We start from the raw sequence: 20,073 nt of genomic DNA on the forward strand, positions 1-20,073 counted from the left end.
ATTACATGGCATATGGACATATCTAGTGCCCATGAAAGAAGACGAGATTGCTGAGCAAGAAGAGGGAGAGAACCTGGGTCACTGGAATATTTTTCAGCCTTAGAACAACCTACCTTCAGTCTTCTTGTTATGTGAGATAATTGGTTAACTTGAATACACATTATTGAGCTTTCTGTTTCTTTAAACAAAAAATTTTCCAAGTGACATAGTGCAGAAATAAAGGCTGTGAAAAACTATTGAGATCATACTACATATCAGATATTTATATGTCCTGAGTTAATTTTTTTAATATTAGAAATAGTAGCTAATGTTGATTGAACAGACTATATGCTGAAGTTTCCCAAGTTTTTCTATATAAATAAACTCATTTAATTCTAACAACAGCACTCTGATGTAGCTACTGATATCACCATTTCCTAACAATTTACTTACAGATCATCAGAATATTTATACTAGAGGACAATTAAGAGAACGTATGAAACCATTATTCTTTATGACTTATGTATAAAAGCCTTCTAGGACCAGTTAGTTCAGCGGTCCCCTAAGACCATGGGAAAACACATATTTCCAATGGCGATTCATAACAGTAGCAAAATTACAGTTGTGAAGTAGCAACAAAAATAATTTTATGGTTGGGGGGTCACCACAACATGAGGAACTGTATTAAAGGGTCACAGCATTGGGAAGGTTGAGAACCACTGAGTTAGTTGTTATTAAACTTCAGTAAATTCATACCACAGAAAACCTCTGCATTTTGATTTCATTTTTATAACAATGCAGTGAGGTTCATATGTGATCCCCATTTAAAAGTAGGTTGACTCAGAACCCTACGTTTTCCACATGAAGCTGGAAGACACCAAAGCCTGACACGAAATTCTACTACACATCCTTAGTGTTGCTTCTACACGTCCTTGACGCCAGTTTCCTAGACTTAGCTTTCCTCTGAGGGATATAGTGTCACAGGACAGCACGGGGCTGTGAGCACAGACCGAAAATAAGGCGAGACTGGTCAATCCTTAGTGCGTCTATTAACTGATAAGCTAAGACAGATGACTCAGGTACTCGAGTCTGTATTATTATCTGTAAAAGACAAAAGCACCTAGCCCAGATTATTGTAAGCACTGCATTGGATCAGTGATTTCCAACAGGTGTGCTGCAGGGATGTCTAAACCATGTGATAGCTGACTATCAGAGGCACTGACCTCTTCTCCCTGAGGTTGTCAAATAAAAATAAGACAACAGCCAACACAGCAATAGCCGTCTGGTGTGAACGAATAAAAAGCATACCTTTTATTTTTGTCAGATTAGCAAAAAATATATTTTTGGTGTGCCGCAGAATTTTAGTAATTAGTTTATGTGTGCCATGAGATGAAAAAGATTGAAAATCACAGAATTAGATAATACCTGTATAACACATTGCAAATGTCAATACCAATTTAGATATGTAAAAAGCAAACCTTTATTTGTATTATTACTGCCACAGCAAAATACACAGGCAATTTTTAAAAGTTGCATCATAGAATTTGAGGAATGTGACAGACGGCAGAGATGAAATGTTGTGATATCCTACTATCAAGGGGTGAAGTTTACCTAATTAAATAACTAGTTCAGGGCAACATATAGAAATGCTCTTCTTACGAGTTACCTTTAAAAAGCTAAATACAGTGAATTGATATCACTGTTCATAATAATCATTTGAAATTAATGACCAGTTAACTCAACACTGCAACACAGCTCCACAGAGGAGAAAAGAAGAGCACACCTAGTTAAAATTTCAGAACATGGTAATCTTCACTGCATTTTATCATACCTGACTGACAACTCTGCAGTGTTCCATAGTTGAAAGAATACCAAACTTGGAATCAAAAGAGGTAACTGGGATCAAGCCCCTTCTCCACTATCAGGTCTGTAACAGTGCCAGTCCTTTACCATCTCTAAGTCTCAGCTTCTTTATCTTGAAAACAGAGGTGGTGACTTAGCCTTAGCCCTTCGCTTATCACACAGGATGATTCTAGTAATCAAAAGTATATGCAGAAGACTTTTATACGTTGAAATGCACAGTCTACTTGTAAGGAAAATAATAAACATTTCAGTAAATACAAACGGTGAAAACTTCAGACTCTGCATTCTATAGCATGTGAAGTTATTTTCTTCCCTGGGGACTCATTTCTTATTCTGAAGCATCAGCAGCCTTTTTGAAACCGCATGGAACTAACAGAGCACAGTGCCATGGACGCTGCAGACCCGACCAGAGCCTTCTGATGATGATGATCTGTGAAGGTTTCCCATCCACAGAGCTGCTCGCACTGTGCTCACTAGGTTGACAGAATCACGCTCTGCGTTTAGCTAGTGATCATCGGTTTGAGCCAAGGTTAGAAATCACTCAATCAAGAAACCACTCAGTCACTCTGTCTAGAAAACAAATGGATTAGAGAAGAAAAACCAAGATGACTCAGACCCAATTCTGAAAGTGTTTTTAATAGGGCATTGATTTAGCTTCTAGTGAATATTTACTAAAAATAAAAAATAATATTGGGAACACTCTTTGTGAAGTATCTTCCAGACAGCTGTGGCATCTGAGAAACACTTGGAACACTGCATATAAAAATTACAGAAATAATAGCGTCATCCTTATCTATGATTCTTTTTCTCATTTCAAAGACCTTGAATAAAATGAGCTATTTTTCAGGAATGTTCAGAAAGCTCTAGAAATTAGTAAATTGGACTCTACTATTCACTAATCTATTATTTTAATTTTCAGTTGGTATAAAAGTCCACAATTCTTTTTCCCCACAGAAACCATGATTTAAATACTGATTATGATTAGCTTTGCAGACTGGCCCAAAAATTGACAGCAAACTCACTGTAATACGAAATGGAAGGTGCTTCTCAGAAGGCTAAGGTGATCATCCACATTTTCAGTGGACACCACAAAAGAGCCAAAACACCCGGCTCAGTGGCTCAGTGGTTGAGTGACGACTCCTGCACCAAGAGGTCGCCAGTTCGATTCTTGGTCAGGGCACATGTCCAGGTGATGGGCCCAATCCCCAGTGGGGGGTATGCAGGAGGCAGCCAATCAATGTTCTCTCTCATCGGTGTTTCCATCTCTCTCTCCCTCTCCCTTCCTCTCTCTCTAAAATCAATAAAAACAGAGACCAGCAGCTGAAAAAACTATAGCAAAAGCTGAGAAGAAGTTGAGCCTCACGGGGCGGCAGCACTCCCCAGCCTTCAGCCGCGGGACCTGGGGCTCCACAGAGGCCTGTGTGGTCCAGTAGCTCACAAGAGCAGTGGGAAGCCGAAGCCCCAGAGGGACTGGTGCGATCCAGCTGCCTGTCCACCGGACCTGCAGGGTGCGGGGGCACCAGAGAGGCCTGTGCAACCCAGCAAAGACTGTGCGATCCAGTTACCCGTGGGACCTGCAGGGTGCGGGGGCACCAGAGAGGCCTGTGCAACCCAGCAAAGACTGTGCGATCCAGTTACCCGTGGGACCTGCGGGGTGCTGAGCACCAGAGAGGCCTGTGTGACTCAGCATGGACTGTGCCATCTAGTTACCCACAGGACCTGTGGGGTACTGAGCACCAGAGAAGCCTGTGTGACCTAGCAGCCCATAACCTAGGCATAGAGCCAGGTCCCCAAAGGGACTGTGCGATCCAGTTACCCCCCCCCCCCCGCAGGACCTGCAGGGTGTGGGGGAACCAGAGAGGCCTGTGCGACCCAGCTGCACACAAGACAGGCACAGAGGATGGGAAAATGGAGGCAGAGTGAATGGAAGCTACACAGATGATCTCCCAGGACCAAATGGGAATTACAACTAAAATAAAGACAAATCCTCAGAAAAAAGCAACAGAAAAGCAGCAGGACAGGACCATATTACCAGGGAAACTGGTAGGAGCTGGGGCAGCGTGAGAGGGTGGCAGGCTGGGAGCCCACGGACAGCAGCAGTCTTAGCTGTGAGCAGCGCCCTTGGGGAATAAACACCAAGCCAGCTCCACAACACAGGGAGCCTGAACAGAGCACTAAAATAGCCACAGCCACTCACCTGGGGGCTACAGCAGAGGGAGGGCAGACTGGGCTGGAACTCTGTGGGGACAACTGGGATTTGGAGGGCACTCAGAGTTGCAGCCACAAAGGACGGAGGCCAGTGTGTTCCTTCCCAGAGCTGTGAAGAAAAGAAGCAGCCACTCCCCCACCTTCGGAGATTCAACCTTTCCCAGGTGAGGCAAAGAAATGAAAATTGAGGCTCATTAACAACCAGCATCTATCCCACCCTCTGGAAATCCTCTTATGGAGAACACCAGGGCTACATTCCAAGGTACTGAGTAACTGAGCCTACTAGCCATCAGGAAAAAGCTGGAGGATAACTGAACCTTTCCTGGGCTTGCAAATCTACCCAGGAAAGTAAGACATGACAGTGGTGTTTAATGTGGGCCCACCCAGGCCCATTCAAACCCAGTACACCACAGGGAGCCACAAACAGCAGAACACCAACACCCACAGGGAAAATTTGCCAGGCTCCAAAACCCACTGAGATAGCCAAAATGGTGAAACAAAGAAACAAATCCCAAATGAAAGAACAAGAGAACTCTATCGAAAATGAGATAAATGAAATGCAGTAAAGCAAATTATCAGAAGTAGAGTTCAGAGCCATGATCTTGAAGAAGCTCAACAGCATGAGTAAGGACATCAGCACCATCAGTAAAGACATAGAAAATTTGAAAACCAACCAAGTGGAAATGAAGAATGACAAAGCAGAAATTAAGAACACATTGGAAGGACTAACCAGCAGAGTAGAGGAAGCTGAGGACCGGATCAGTGAATTAGAAGACAGGGTAGAAAAAAATCAACCAATCGGAAAACCAAAAGGAAAAAACAATTAAAAAACAGGAAGATAGCCCTGGCCAGTTTGGCTCAGTGGTTAGAGCGCTGACCTGCAGTTCGGAGAGACCTGGGTTTGGTTTTTGCTAAGGGCGCGTACCTTGGTTGCAGTTTGTCCCCAGCCCTGGTTGGGTTGTGCAGGTGGCAGCCACTTGATGTGTCCTTTTCACGTTGATGTTTCTCTCTTTCTCTTCCTCTCTCTCCCTCCCACTCTATCTGAACACAAAATGGAAAAATGTCCTCAGCGAGGATTAAAAACAAAAACAAAAACAGGAAGATAGCTTAAGAGAACTGTGGAACAACTGGAAACGTAGTAACATTTGCATCATAGTTGTCTCCGAAGAGGAAGAAAATGGCCAAGGATTAGAGAATATATCTGAAGAAATAGTGAGAGAAAACTTTCCTAACTTGGTGAAGGAAGAAGGCATTCAAGTTCAAGAAGCACAGAGAATCCCAAGTAAGAAGAACCCAAACAGGCCCATACCAAGACACATAGTATTTAAAATGCCAAAAATTAAAGACAAAGAGAGAATCCTAAAGGCAGCAAAAGATAAGCAACAGGTTACCTACAAAGGAAACCCCATAAGGCTCTCAGCAGAGTTCTCAACAGAAACACTACAGGCCAGAAGGGAATGGCATGAAGTAATCAAGGTCATGAAAAACAAGGATCTGAATCCAAGACTACTCTATCCAGCAAGGCTTTCATTCAAAATAGAAGGTCAAATAAAGAGCTTCCCAGACAAAAAAAAAAAAAAAAAAAAAAAAAGGCTAAGGGAATATATTAACATCAAACCAGCATTGCAAGATATGCTAAAAAGACTGCTGTAATTAGTAGAAGAAATAGGAAGAAAAATAGAACCACACTAAACAAAAATGGCAATAAATAAATACATATCAATTATCACCTTAAATGCGAATGGTTTGAATGCTCTGATAAAAAGACACAGAGTAGCTGACTGGATAAGAAAGCATGACTCATCTATATGTTGTTTACAAGAGACCCACCTCACAACAAAAGACTCACATAGGTTGAAAGTGAAGGAATGGAAAAAAATCTTTCAAGCAAACAGAAAGCAAAAAAGAAGCTGGGGTAGCAATACTCATATCTGATAAAGTAGATTTCAAAATGAAGGCCATAACTAGAAACAAAGAAGGCCATTACATAATATTGAAAGGCTCTATCTAACAGGAAGATATAACCTTGGTAAACATACATGCACCCAATATAGGAGCACCGACATATATTAAAAATCTTCTGGAGGACTTCAAAGGAGAAATCAACAGCAATACAATCATAGTAGCGGACTTCAACACTCCGCTAACATCACTGAATAGATCATCTAAACAAAAAATTAACAAGGAAACACAGACTCTAAATGAAGCGTTAGATCAAATGGATTTAATAGATATCTACAGAGAATTACACTCCAAAACTGCAGAATTCACATTCTTCTCAAGTGCACATAGGACATTCTCAAAGATAGACCACATGTTAGGGCACAATCTAAGTCTCTACAAGTTCAAGAAGACTGAAATCATATCAAGCATCTTCTCAGATCACAATGGCATGAAACTAGAAATCAATTGCAACAAGAACATGCAAAGACATTTGAAAACATGGAGGCTAAATAGCATGTCATTGAACAATAAATACGTTACCATGGAGATCAAGGAAGAAATTTAAAAATTCCTGGAAACCAATGAAAATGAACGCACAATAACACAAAATCTATGGGATGCAGCGAAAGCAGTTCTGAGAGGGAAGTTCATAGCACTAAAGGCCTACCTCGAGAAACAAGAAAAATTTCTAATAGACTATCTAACCTCACAACTTAAAGAACTACAAAGTAAACCAAAAAAGGAAGGAAATAGTAAAGAACAGAGCAGAAATAAATGACATGGAACCAAAAAAACAATTCAAAGGATCAATGAAACAAAGAGCTGGTTTTTTGAAAAAATAAACAAGATTGATGGACCCTGAGCTAGACTCACCAAGAAACAGAGAGAACCCAAATACACAAAGTCAGAAATAAAAGAGGAGAAATAATAACTGACACCACAGAAATACAAAAGATTGTTAACAAATATTATGAACAATTATATGGAAAAAAATTTGACAATCTAAGCAAAATGGACAAATTTCTAGAAACACATAGTCTCCCAAAACTGAACTAGGAAGAGATAGAAAACTTGAACAGACCAATAACAACAGAAGAAACTGAAGAGTTAATCAAGACTCTCCCAGCAAACAAAAGCCCAGGCCCAGACAGCTTCACCGGGGAATTTTTCTGAACATTCAAAGAACTAATACCCATTCTCCTCAAACTATTTCAAAAAATTCAAGAAGAAGAAAGACTTCCAAACTCATTTTATGAGGGAGGCCAGCATAATTCTAATTCCAAAACCAGAAAAAGACACTACAAAGAAAGAAAACTACAGGCCAATATCCCTGATGAACACAGATGCCAAAATCCTGAACAAAATACTAGCAAATAGGATCCAGCAATACATCAAAAAAATTATTCACCATGACCAAGTGGGATTCATTCCAGGGTTGCAAGGCTGGTACCATATGCACAAATCAATAAATGTGATACACCACATAAACAAAATGAACGATAAAAATCATATGATCATATCAATAGATGCTGAAAAAGCATTCGACAAAATACAGCACCCATTTCTGATAAAAACGCTCAGCAATCTGGGAATAGAGGGATCCTATCTTGACATAATAAAGGCTATATATGAAAGACCTACAGCCAACATCATACTCAATGGGCAAAAATTAAAAGCATTTCCCTTAAGAACAAGAACAAGACAAGGTTGCCCACTTTTGCCACTCTTATTTAACACAGTACTGGAAGTCTTAGTCACAGCAATCAGACATGAACAAAAAATAAAAGGGATCCAAATTGGAAAGGAGGAAGTGAAACTGTCATTATTCGCAGATGACATACTATTATACGCAGAAAACCCCAAAGACTCCATCAAAAATTTACTAGACTTAATAAGTGAATTTGGCAAAGTAGCAGGATACAAAATTAACATCAAGAAATTAATGGCATTATTATACACCAATGATGAACTCACAGAAAGAGAAACTAAAAAAACAATCCCATTTACCATCACAGTAAAAATTAAGATACCTAGGAATAAACTTAACCAAAGAAATTAAGGACCTGTTCGCAGAAAACTACAGGTCATTGAAAAAAGAAATACAGAAAGATATAAAAAAGTGGAAGCACATACCTTGTTCATGGATTGGAAGAAATAACATCATTAAAATGTCCATACTACCCAAAGCAATCTATAGATTCAATGCAATCCCCATCAAAATACCAATGACATACTTCACAGAACTAGAACAAATACTTCAAAAATTCATATGGAACCAAAAAAGACCCCGAATATCCACAGCAATCTTGAAAAAGAAGAACAAAGTTGGAGGGATCACATTACCAGATTTCAGGTTATACTACAAAGCCACTGTAATCAACCCAGCCTGGTACTGGCACAAGAACAGGCAGATAGATCAATGGAACAGAATAGAGAACCCAGAAATGGACCCAAGGCAATATGCTCAATTAATATTTGACAAAGGTGGCAAGAGCGTACAGTGAAGTAAAGACAGCCTCTTTAATAAATGGTGTTGGGAAAATTGGGCAGCTACATGCAAAAAAAAAGAAAAAAGAAACTAGACCATCAACGTACACCATACACAAGAATAAACTCAAAATGGATAAAAGACTTAAATGTGACTCATGAATCCATAAAAATCCTAGAAGAAACTGTAGGCAACAAAATTTCAGACATCATACACAGCAGAATTTTCACTGATACATCACCTAAGGCAATAGAAACAAAGGAGGAAATGAACACATGGGACTACATCAAACTCAAAAGCTTCTGCACAGCAAAAGAAACAACCACCAAAATGGAAAGGCAGCCCACTCTGTTGGAGAGCTTAAATGCCAATGATACATCAGATAAGGGATTAATTTCCAATGTATATAGAGTGCTCATACAGCTCAATAAAAGGAAGACAAAGAGCCCAATTAAAAAATGGGCAGAGGAACTAAATAGACACCTCTCCAAACAGGACATACAAATGGCTAAGAGACATATGAAGAAATGCTCAACATCACTAATCATCAGAGAGATGCAAATTAAAACAATGAGGTATCACCTCACACCTGTCAGAATGGCCGCCATCAACAAATCATCAAACAACAAGTGTTGGCGAGGGTGTGGAGAAAAGGGGACTCTAGTACACTGCTGGTGGGAATGCAGACTGGTGCACCACTATGGAAAACAATATGGTGTTACCTCAAAAAATTAAAAATTGAATTGCCATTTGACCCAGTGATCCCACTTCTAGGAATATACCCTAAGAAGTCTGAAACACCAATCAGAAAGAATATATGTAGCCCCATGTTCATAGCAGCACTATTTACAATAGCTAAGATCTGGAAACAGCCCAAGTGTCCATCAGTAGACGAAAGGATAAAAAATCAGTGGTACATATACACAATGGAGTACTATGCAACTGTAAGAAAGAAGGATCTCTTATCCTTTGAGATGACATGGAGGGACCTGGAGAGTATTATCCTAAGCGAAAGAAGCCAAACAGAGAAAGACAAATACCACATGATCTCACTTATTTGTGGAATATAATGAACATAATAGTCTGAGGAATGGGGTAGTCCGAGAGACATGGAAGTGGGGTACAGACTGACAATCCCCAGAAGAGGGGGTGGGGGAGAGATAAACCACAGAACCTATATGCATGTGTGCATGAACAATGGACATGGACAACAAAGCTGGGGACAGGGCGGGGAGGGAAGGGGAGGAGGGTATCAGTGGGAGAAAAAGGAGAATCATCTGTAACAAAAATAAATAAATTAATTAATTTTTAAAAATAAAATCAAATAAAGACAAAAATAAATTAAAAGAGCCAGAACGAACCAGGAGCAAGAGGGTCACATACCAAATCTGGAGTCCTGTTTGAAGAGGAATGTGTCCAGGAAAGACCAGTGAGTGAATTGTATACAAACTTACCTCCATCTTTTCCTTCACAGCCAGGAATGTAAAAGGGCAGACTATATTGGCTGAGTAGTCTCCTGTTCACTTAAAAACGTGTTATGTAATATTTTATAATGCAAACGGAGATAACCAGTTTGGAGATGTTACAAACAGAGTATACATCTAGGACTACAATTATTTTATTTTAGGGAATGCAAATACCTAGCTATTCAAGGAAATGTCAAACTGTTTTCTCACATTACGGTACCAGTTTACTATCCCATCAGCATTATATACATTTTCACATTGTTCTCTATCATTCCAAACTTGATGCAGATTTCTTGATTTTTGTCAGTCTAATGGGTATGAAATTATATCTGAATATGTTCTTAACTCACATTTTTATGACTATCAAAGAGATTGAGCACCTTTTTTTTCATTTAGCCCTCATTTTATTTCATGTCTGTTTATTCCATTTGTCTATTTTTCTATTAGGGTGCTTGTTTTTCTTACTGATTTATATGGACTTTTAAATATATATGTAATATTGGAAACTAACCCTTTGTTAGTTAAATAGTTAAATGTGTTGCAAATTTTGTCTCCAGTTTACTGCTTGTCTTCTTACTTTATTTATGTACCTTTTGATGAACGGAAACTTCAATATAGTTAAATGTATCAGTCTTTTCTCGTGTGTTAGTGCTTTTTGTTTCTTATTTAAATACTCCTTTCTTACCAAGAAGGCATGAGATGTTCTGCTTTATTTTTTTCTAAAAGATGTACATTTTCACATTTAAGCCTTTAATCTACCTGGAATTGGTTTCTGAGCATGATGTGGTCCTCCAGTAACTTTTCAATCCATGTGTTTCTAATCGTCCTGCACTCTTCCCCCCAAATCACTGGTTCAGGTCACGACTAGCTTTCATGTTATCAAATCCAATGAACAATTTCCTGTCTCTGATTTTTTTTTTTTTTTTTTTTTTTTGCAGCATTTAAGAATCTCTAGAACGTTTTCCTTTTTGAAACTCTGTCTCACTTTCTCTGTTACATTACTCTTCCCCAACTTTCTTTTCACTTCTTGATGATGGTTGTTGGTCTTCATTGTCCTCTCCATGTGTGACTTGGGGCTGCCTCTGCAACCACACTTCTTCTCATCTGTGTGGTCTTTTCCAGTGTCCTCCTCAGATATCTCAAAATAAACACTTTTAAAAGAGAACCTTTCTTCCATTCCTCCACCTTCCAAAATCTGCTCCTCTTGCTCTGTCATCTCACCCAGAGATTGACACCCTCCACCTGGTCAGCCGCTTAGAACTAGGAAGCCATCCTCCACGTTTCCCTTGCTGCCACTCTCCTTCATTCTCTACACCTAATAAATCACCTCGTCCTAAGAACTCTCCCTTCTCATGTGTGCAGACTCCTCTCCATTCCCTTTGCTAATGCTTAGTTCAAGGACCCGTCACTTTCTCCTTGGGTTTCTGCAGTAGCCATTTAAATTGTCTTCCTGGAGCCAGACTGGTCCTCCAGAAGCCATCATCTGCACGTATCAGAGAGATCTTCATAAAACGCAAATCGGATCATGAGGCAGGAAGGGAAAGCCCTATCCTCATATGTACATAATGCCTACACCCCTGAACCCTCACACTGCTCCAGCCCACACGTGTGGGTACAGCACTCCACACACAGACGGCCATCACAGACACTGCTGCTGAGCTGTCACCCTTGCATTGGGGGGGATGCTTGCCAGTTCCTGGCTCACCGAGCTGCCTCCACAATATGGATTTTCACCTTAGCCCCTTCTCCCTTTACCGAAATTACCGCTGTGGATCCTCTTCTTACCCCTATAACTCTGATCTCTGAAACTCCCTTCCCACAACTAAATAACTCAATGAATCTAAATTCTTCACCAAATGTTCTCTATTGCTCCTCATCTGAGCTCAAAGCTGGCTCACCTGAAGATATATCATCAACCATCTCAGGTCATGCTGGTACTTTCCTTATCCAATGCATGCTGTGGGTTCTGCAGACAGTCCCTGTCATCCTTGCTCCTCACCACCACTGCCAGGCTGTGACTGCTCCACCTTTATTTAAAATACCCTGCTCCTTTGAGACCTCTGTCATTCAGCTGTATGAACCTATATTCCTCACTGTGGCTTTGTCTATAGACTTTCTGATCCTCTCCCCATTCACTGACAATTTTACTACCTGGCACAGTTTTGCTTTGTTTTTATTTAATCCTCACCTGAGAATGCATTTCTATTGATTTGAGAGAGAGAGGAAGGGAGAAGGAAAGAGAGAGAAACATCAATCGGCTGCCTCCCATGTGCACCCCGACTGGGGATCAAACTCGCTATCTGGGTATATGCTCTGACCAGGAATCGAACCCTCAATCCTTCGGTACACAGGATAGCAATTGAGCCACATCAGCCAGGGCTTGCAGTCTTCTTCACATCGTGAACACTTTCATCATTATGGGTGTCATCAACGTTTACATAGATAACGCATCTAAACCTGGACTGCTCATTTCGTGACCTAATCCACAGTAACCTCCTACTTCACTCCTGTAGTGTTCTCTGTGAACCTCCTGAGCAACCTTGTTCTTTCATATAGCTCCACATCCTTTCTACACTACATTCCTTCCAAAACCATCTCCAGCCAGACAAATACCATCCTGATATAAAGAGTGAGATTTATATCTAACTCTTTCTGGCTCTCTCCATGTGAATATCTTCTGAACTCCTGGAACTCAACACTGAATTCTTTATATGCATCTGTCTTCAAACCCCCTTCTCTTCCTCCATTACACCATATCTCAGAAACGGTACCACCATCCATCCAGCTGCCAAAGGAGTCTTTGTTTCCTGTTCGTTCATTCTCTACGTTAAATCAATCATCAAGTCACCACCTCCTAAATATATCTCCAACCCCTTCCTTCCTTCCATCCTCATGCCACCATCCTAAATCAAACTGTACTTCCTCGCCTGAGATAGCAGCATCCCTCTGATGAGTTCCTCTTTCTACTTTCTTTGTTTGAGCATAGTTTCACATGGCACAGCAGGACACATGTTCTAAAAATGCAGATCTTGTCACGGCCCCTGTTAAAATCCCTTGATAAACTTAGCACTTCTTCCCTGATATGAAGTGGAGTTTTTGGGAGGGGGTACAGTGATGGCTCCCAAATGTTCTTGTTTTCCTGGGTCAAGAACACAAAAGGAATCTGGATGCCTGTATGAAACCGTCTTTCACTTCAGGCTAAAGCTGTACTTACCCATAAGCATGAGAGGCTCTCTAAGGGGGGTGTAGAAACCCAGGAGCAACACGTCCACACTCTTCCACTAACCTCCCCACCATCCTCATGGCCCGCCTCAGAAACTTTTAGCCCTTTTGAAATCTGTGTCCTCTTTCCTCTTAAGTATTTTTTATGCCCCCTCTGGCTCATTCTCAGGGTCATACTTCTTGTGGAAGTTGACCATCAGCTTTGCCAGATGGGGGTGGAGAGCTGCAAGGAAGGCGGGCTCCCCTCAGTGGTGGGCTCCCCTTGAGTAGCACCTGCAAGATAATCAGTATTTTCACATTGGTGCAGTTTTATTATCTCTTGTTATGTTAACGGGCTGTCTGTCTCTCCTTTGCGCCAGCTAAAATATGCTTGATTTCAGAAAGAGAAAGAGAAAAAACGTATTTTTTAATGTAGCCATGTTTTTGTAGAACTGCCCTCAGTATAATTATTAATGTCCACATGTTCTGTCTCATCGCCCCCCATGCTCCTGACCTGACCCTTACAGTAGCCGGCGATTCCCCTTCCGTGTCCGGCCAGCACTCACAACTTTCCCATGCACTGACAGCTTCATTCTGTAGGGACCTGTGACCGCCTGATACTTTCTCATTTAAATGAGAAAGCAATATGTGCACTTCAGTGTGCCTGGTCAGTGTTTGGGGCAGGGCGAAAGTGACGGAATGTTGTCATACTCAGGAGCAGCCTTCGACCGACTACGGATGAGAAGTGGTGGATAAATGCCCCCGTTTCCTAACCCTTGAATGGAACAATGTGAAGAATGTTCTACACAGTCTTTCAGCGGTTCCCTGTGGGGTTGTGCCCTAGTGACCCTAAGAGGCAATCTGGTCATTAATGTACCCTTTATTGGTTTTGCAAACTTCTCAGTTCCTCTTCTCCCCAGAACATACAAAAGCTTTTTCAGACAACGTCTCAAAAAACTACTTGCAATGGAATCCTTGATCTCAAGGTCTGCTTGTGAGAGAACCCAATTTTAAACAATCAGTACCAGAAAAAGGCCTACGGAGCAAACATTCAGGACTGGGTTTTGGAACTGGATCATTCAGTAGTCAGATGGCAACAAGAACCCCACTGCTGGTAACAAGTGGACTGGTGATAACCCCTAACATGCTGTGGCATCACTATTACTAAATAATTCTTTGGTCTCATTTTTTTTTTTTTTTTTTTTTTAAGTAATGTCATTATTACTAAATGCTTAGTCTTACTTTTTTAAAAAATGTTTTCACTAATTTTTTTTTTAGAGAGAGAAGAAGGGAGAGAGAGATAGAAACATCAATAGGCTGCCTCCTGCAACCCCCACCAGGAATCGAGCCTGTAACCCAGGTATGTGCCCTGACTAGGAATCAAACCAGGACCTCTTAATCCGAGGGATGATGCCCAATCCACTGAGCCACATCAGCTGGGTTTAGGTCTCACTTTTGATGAATTTGGGTCATGTAGAGATAGGAAGGAAGTGATGATCTTGACTGTGAAACTGGTTGGCTACTATTAACAGCCACAGAAGCACTAAAAGAAGAAAATGATACTTTTAGGCCAACCATCCGCAGGGCTCAGGGTAAAGCGAGAATGCCTTCATTGCAGCATTTAAAAATACTCTTATTCCCCATTGCCAGAGGGCAGACATGGCTTTAAATCAGGCCCAAAGCTGGATTGCAGGAGTGGAAGAAAGAGTTTCAGAGGCAGCTAAATTCAAATCTTCAAAGTCTCCTATGCCAATGTCAGGAAAGAAACAAGCTCCTATGAGGTAGGATGGAGACATTTCAGTGAATTTGCTTGAGGACTTTGAACCTTCAGATTTCTCTGGGCAGGCAAAAGTGGCTCCCTCCACTTGCTAGAGGGAGCAGGCTCCTACTGCCTGATTCCATGAAACACCCTCCCCTGCCTAAGGCAAATGACTTGCATGAGGATGACGACCTCCTTAAGATCTACGCATGCCTCACATCACTGCTTCTGCACCAGCAATTAGGGTCACATCTCAGCATCATCTGAATAGGGAAGTAATACCCCCACCATGGGAGGAAAGCAAATATTCACCAGGAACTAGGAAAAGAGGTCTGGTGTTAATGAGGTGATGGATGGGACTTGCAGGTAGAAATATTAGCTATATAGTTGACAGTCTATCAATATAGGAGACCTTGTCTGTGTCTCTAGTTTAGTGTCCTAATAGGAATGGTGTTAATATTTTACTGCAAGGTCTATTTGAAGCTTAAAAACAACAACGGCCAACAGATTAGGAAACAGAAATGACACAACAGCCTTGATAAAGTTCTGACAAAGGGGTCAGAGGTCTTAGAAATTTGCAAATGCTAAGATTAATTTACTACATAAGATGAGAAAGCTCAGTTTTCTGTGGTCCCCCTGGAGGACAGAAGTAGGGCAGAAAAAAACTTCCTTCACTAAAACGACAGTGAATAAGAAGTGCACTAGTCGGTGGGTCACCAGCATCATTAAAAGCTCAGTGGAGGCTGTTCTCGATAGGCCAGGCTTGATGGTAGGAGATGCTGTAATAAGTGTCAATGGGGATGTCAGGATTCTGTAACAGTAGAGGCCAGATGGTGACAGTTATAGTATATGGCAACAAGGCCAAAAAGGCAGAGCTATAGGCCTTGGTCTGCAGTATTTGAAGTAATGGATAATAGATTATTGGTGTTTCTTTTGAAGATCTAGATGGTCAGTCAGCCTATGAGTGTGTAATTTGACCACCACAACAAAAAGATCAAGAAAAGTTAAGCAAAGCTAATATCAGTTACTGCAATGGAAAAGCATAATTCCTCACCAAGTTTCCATACTTGAATCAGTTTTCTGACCCAAGGCCCCTTGAAAGAACAGGACAGTTGCCTTGAGGAAGGACTCCAGGATGCAACACATGTATACAATAAGTCTTTCCCGCAATCCTTTCTTAGGGTGACCCAAGGACATTTATCAAAGCCATTGTATACTGGGAAGAAGGGAATATTCAAATTTTCTGAGAGCCACTGAAAACAAGGTCCATCTGACATTGATATGCGAGGTCCCAGTATGCAGTCACAGATCCCATTCAAGGGAAAGCATATGGAGAGCAGTTAATAATCGGAGTCCTGGTCAAGTACACCTTACTGTGGTGTCCTCTTATCCTCTGGTCACTTACTTGAATCTTATGTGCATAATTTTGTTTGATATTTTTGGTTATTGGCAGAATCGCCACAATAGTTCCCTAACATGTGGACTTAAAGTCATTATTATAATAAAGGCTGACTGAAACTATCCATCTCCAACCCCCACGCAGACCAGGATCGTAAATTAAAAGTAATACTTTATTTGGGGTAAATTGCAAAGAATTGTGACACCCTCAAAGATTAAATAATGCAGGTATGATGTGTCTCACTCACCCTCATTTAATTCACTGGTCTGACTCTGAAAAAGCAGATGGATCAAGGCAGGTCTTAACAGGAAATACTGTGAGAATAAATATAGAGATATATTCTGTCACTGGTCCTGCTTCCTGACACAAAGCTTCTAAATCCATTGGAATTCCTTGGGTGACAGTAGTGTCTTTTGTTCAAATGAGGCAAAGCTTGGTGGGCTCTCAGGCTGGGGCTGGTCACTGGAAAGACCAAACCATGATCAGACTGTTAGAATTTTCAGCCCCACTCCCCATTCTCCAGAGGGGGAGAGGGGGTGGAAAAGGATTAATGATCCAACATACCTATGTGATGAAGCCTCTTTAAAAATCCCCCGGGTTAGAGTAACAGTAAGTAAACTGTTTCCCTGAGATCTGTGAGCCACTCGAACAGATTAATTGTACCCGAAGGAGGAGGGGTGGGAACTTCCAGTTCGTAGCTGGTCAGACGCATAGGTGACAACCTGGACTTGCAGCTGACATCTAGGGTACGGGGAGCTTGTAGGACTGAGCTCTTCATGTGTTGCATCTGCTGCTATCTCCGGGTAGATAGTCAGAATGGAGTAAATTGTAGGACATCCAGCCAGTGTGTCACAAAATCGCTTGGTGTGGGAAAACCCCACACATGGCTGGTGTCCAAAGGGTTGTAAAAATGGTGGTAGTGTGAGAGTACAGGAGAAATACAGGGATAGTGTGGCTTTTCTACTCAAAGACACGACTGTGGACGCTTTGCCAGATGTGTTTCACTAGGAGAGATCAACACAAACTCTGGAATTTGATATGAGGCTACCGATCCAGAGACTGCATCCCTTTCCATCACAATCAAGAGCAGTTTGCTTTCACATGGGTGGACACCAGTACCTATTTATCACCTTGCCTCAAGCCTAAATGAACTCTTCTGCCCTCTGTCATAGTATAGTCCAAAAGAGCTTCTATAATCTTGATTTTTTTTCACAAACATCACACTGACCTAATATATAAATGGATCTGAAGTGCAGGAAGTGACTTACACCTGTGACACTGGTAAGTTACATGTGAACCAGAGGGTGACAGATAGACCTTAAAATGATTGAAGATCCTGTCATATTGGTAAGGTTTTCAGATATTCACTGCCTGGAGATATTGTTGGATATCTCCTCAAAGTTAAAAGACAATTTCTCACACCTTGTCCTTCTACTACTAAGAAAGAAGCAGAACACTTAATGGTGTCCTTATATTTCTGACAGAGCGTATACCACACCTGGAACCACTGCTCCTCACTCACAGGGTAATATAGAGTCTCCAAATTTGACTGAAGGTCTGGGAAAGAAAAAGAGCTCTATAGAAAACTAAGGCTGCCTTTCAAGCAGACCTTCCACTTGGCCACCTGAGCCATCAGATTCCATTTTACTAGAGAGATCTGAGCTAAACGAAAAAGCTACGCTGAATCTCAGATGTACGAGTAAGGCCTCTTCTTGGCAGCAGAGAATGGTTAAAAAGTAGCTCCGGGTATGCCACTAATAGAGACTACGTACATGGACCCTAGTAGAGGCTAAATGCACCATCATGGGAAATGCAGAGGCAAGCAACTAAAAATGCCCATCTGAAGTGGCCACCTTCAGACACCCATGTCATAAACCCAGTAGAAATCCATAGTGCAGTGGAAATGGGAATTGGGTGCTAAAGGCCCAGATGGTACAAGTCAACATAAAAAAGTGGTTCAGACCTACCCTCTCCTTCAATTCGCACATATGGCTGTATAAGGCCTTTCTTATGGCCCAATGGGTCAACTCTTTTTTTTTTAATCCTCACCTGAGGACATTTTTCCATTTTTTATTCAGATAGAGTGGGAGGGAGAGAGAGAGAAAGAGAGAGAGAGAGAGAAACATCGATGTGAAAGGGACATATCAAGTGGCTGCCACCCGCACGACCAACCAGGGCCCAATGGGTCAACTCTTTATATTGAGGTGGGCCAGAAATAAGTGCTGATTCACTACAACCCAAGTCCGGGATGGCCCTGAAAGACTGTGGTGAAGGCAAATTGAACAGTATACCTGATCATCAGCTTCATGTGGAGGGAGAACCAAAAACTAAGGCCATTGAGAGATGAAGAGAAGCTCTGAGTAATCCCTCTCTCCCCCCAGCCCTCCCCCAAGCCAAGCAACTCAAACCAGCAAACATATTGACTAAGATAAGGGGAATCTAGAATAATTGGTAAAGGACACAAATGATATAGTTCAAATTTGGCCTCAGAACCAACTGCAGCAGCAGGGTCCATAGCTTGTCCCACTATCTCTTCCACTGTAGGTCTTTTTTTATTTTATTTTAATATGACCAAGGACCTTGAAGATCCATTGACAGAAGAGAGAGGACCCAGTATGAAATAGTATCCGAACACTTTCACTGCAAGCGTCCGTAACGCTGCATGGGTGCTTTCTCTGGCTACAGGAACTTGCTCAATTCCCAGGTCGGACATGCTGGCCGACCTGGGAATGTTGGGGAGTTAACACCCTTAAGAACAGCCCTTGATAAATTACAGATGGAATTTGATGGATACATAGCCTGGTTCCACACCCCTCAGATATCACAATTCTGAGGCATGTTCTTCACAGTCTTCCAGAGGTCCACAGTGGGACTGAACCCCAATATTTCAAAAAAGGTAACCTGGTCATTAATGCTTTCTGTACTGATTTTTTTATGTTCCCAATCTTACTTCTCTGCTCTCCTTGGATCATGTTCCAAATAAACTACGTTCACTCAAATCCCTGTCTCAGAATCGACTGAGGAATCCAACCAAAGACTACACGAACTTTATTTTAGATGCTCCGTCATTCCCTGCTCTGTTTTCTCTCCTGGTACATGTTCCCCACTTATCAACAGCTACCTCCCAGTTCTCCTAGCCAAGTTCTATTTGTGTTTTCAGTCTTAGCATAAAGATTATTTCCTTAAGAAGCTGACTCTAGCCCTGGCCGGTTTGGCTCAGTGGTTAGAGCGTCGGCCTGCAGTCCGGAGAGACCCGGGTTCGGTTGCCGCTAAGGGCATGTACCTCGGTTGCAGTTTGTCCCCGGCCCTGGTTGGTCGTGCGGGTGGCAGCCACTCGATGTGTCCTTTCACATCGATGTTTCTCTCTCTCTCTCTTCCTCTCTCTCCCTCCCACTCTATCTGTACAAAAACTGGAAAAATGTCTTTGGGTGAGGAAAAAAAAAAAAGAAGCTGACTCTAATCCCAGGACAAATTGGATTCTGGAAATGTATGTATTCTCTCCTAGCTTTCCACGGGTCCCCTGTCACAGCACCATTGTACTGTTATTGTCCATCTTTATTTTCCAATCAACTGTGAGTATTAAGAAAACAGAGATGATGTCTTTGTTCACAACAAATCCCAAATGTCAAGCACAGGGCTGGTATACAGTAGGTACTCAATAAATATTTGTTGAATGAAGTTACATACAAACTAAACTTAATACAATGGCTTCCCTCTACCTCAGTTTAGGAAAGTCTCATCCCCTCTAATCTAATCTCCAGCTAGT

Source organism: Molossus molossus, unplaced genomic scaffold (assembly GCF_014108415.1).
Source record: "Molossus molossus isolate mMolMol1 unplaced genomic scaffold, mMolMol1.p scaffold_m16_p_11, whole genome shotgun sequence".
NCBI lineage: Eukaryota > Metazoa > Chordata > Mammalia > Chiroptera > Molossidae > Molossus > Molossus molossus.